Here is a 2,053-nt window from a genome sequence, read left to right on the forward strand (position 1 = left end):
GGAGGTTATTGAGTTTTGTATTGACTTTATTCCTGACCGTAAGCCGATTGGTGTTCCATAATCGCGGCATAAGGGCAGACTGGATGGAAAAGGCACGCTAGGAGGGGAACAAATAATATGTATGGACGGACATTCTCTCACTGAAGCACACTACACAGTTCTACAGAATTCCGCCTTGGTGGCTCCGTATATGGATGAACACAAGAATTTGCTACGCTCCAAACACCCGGAGCGGTCTGATGACTGGATTACACGTGAACAAACCAGGAGTTTCGCCAGCTGGTTGCAGACACGTACCATGCATGACACCTCTATTGAAGATGACATGTACTTGCTATCCCAGTTACCATCTTCGAATATAATGACTTTCAAAGGGTACGAGATAAATGGTAATACATTTTACACGATCACCCAAGATAAGAAGAGCACCAACCAAAACAGTGGTGTCCGCTTTGATGCAGAAACCAAGACGGGAAAGGAAACATATTATGGTTATATACATGACATATGGGAACTTGACTATCGATGTGGTTTAAAGGTCCCTTTGTTTCGGTGCAAATAGGTCAATATGACACGAGGCGGGGTAACGGAAGACCCACAGTACGGAATGACAACAGTGGATCTCAACAATCTTGCGTATGCAGACGAACCATTCGTCCTAGCCAATGATGTGGCACAGGTTTTCTATGTGAAGGACATGTCTACCAAGCCAAGAAAAAGAAAAGATAAGGAAGCGAATGCATCGTACGATGAGCCAAAGCGGCACATAGTTCTTTCTGGGAAGAGAAACATCGTTGGAGTGGATGACAAGACAGACAAGTCAGAAGATTATGAAAAGTTTGATGAAATTGCTCCATTCACAGTGAATATTGACCCGAGCATCCCGTTAAATGATGAAGATTTTCCATGGTTACAGCGCAAAGGGACACACGCGAAGAAAAAGTTTCACACCCAAAGATCTGGGATGTGATCGGCTTCACTAGCTATCATCACTTTCTTCTGTGTTTCGCACCGAGAGGGGAATCTCTGTAATAGTTAGGGTAGTTATGTGTTTTGGCATTTGAAACGCGAAGAAATTTTATGTGCAAACAAATTCATACTAATTTCAAATAATTCAAAATTTAAACTATTCAAATTTGAAAACTACGGGCACTAACAGAAAAAATAGCAGAAAAGAAAGAAAAACTATAGCTGAAAAGAAAAAACTATATAAAAAAACTACTCAAAAATAAAGAGAAGAAAATAAATATAGCAGAAAAGAAAAAACTACTCAGAAATAAATAGAAGAAAAAATAAAGCAGAAAAGAAAAAAAATTATATTTGCTATTTTTCAATCGTTTACAAAATGACCGTGAAATTGAAAATCACTACAAAATGAACTCGTTGAATTTTGGCAAACTAGATGAAAAACTACTCAAAAATAAATAGAAGAAAATAAATATAACAGAAAAGAATAGATAGAAGAAAATAAAGCAGAAAAGAAAAAAACTATAAAAAAATTGGTGCGCTGCCCTGTGGGCCTGATAGGCCACAGGTGTGTAATTACAGGCCTTAAAGGCCCATCAGACTCACAGGACAGCGCGCAGAGTTTAGGCCCACAAGCCTGCTAGGTATATAGAGGAGTTCGAAGTGGTAGCCGTGGCTGAGTTTATAAACCAGTGCGGGTGCCCTTCGTCCGACGAGGTGGGACTAAACTTTGGGGTGGCAGCGCGACCCCTTTAGTACCGAGTCGTGGCACAAACCGGTACTAAAGGGGGGGCCTTTAGTACCGGTTTGTGCCACCACCCGGTACTAAAGGGGGTCGCTTCCCGCCGCTTGGCCTGGCCAAAACAGGCCTTTAGTATCGGTTGGTGGCACAAACCGGTACTAAAGGCCCCTCCTATATAAACAACACTTGCGAAAATTTCATTCTCCCTCTGTTTCTTCCTCTGTTTCCGTCGTCTCCGTCGCCGTCGCCGCCCCCGTCCCCATCGCCGCCCTTGTCTCCGTCGCCGCCCCCGTCCCTGTCGTCGCCGTCGTCTCCGTCGCCGCCCCGGGCCCGCCCCCGTCCCCG

The sequence above is a fragment of the Triticum aestivum genome, chromosome 2B, assembly GCF_018294505.1.
Source record: "Triticum aestivum cultivar Chinese Spring chromosome 2B, IWGSC CS RefSeq v2.1, whole genome shotgun sequence".
NCBI classification, from domain to species: Eukaryota; Viridiplantae; Streptophyta; class Magnoliopsida; order Poales; family Poaceae; genus Triticum; species Triticum aestivum.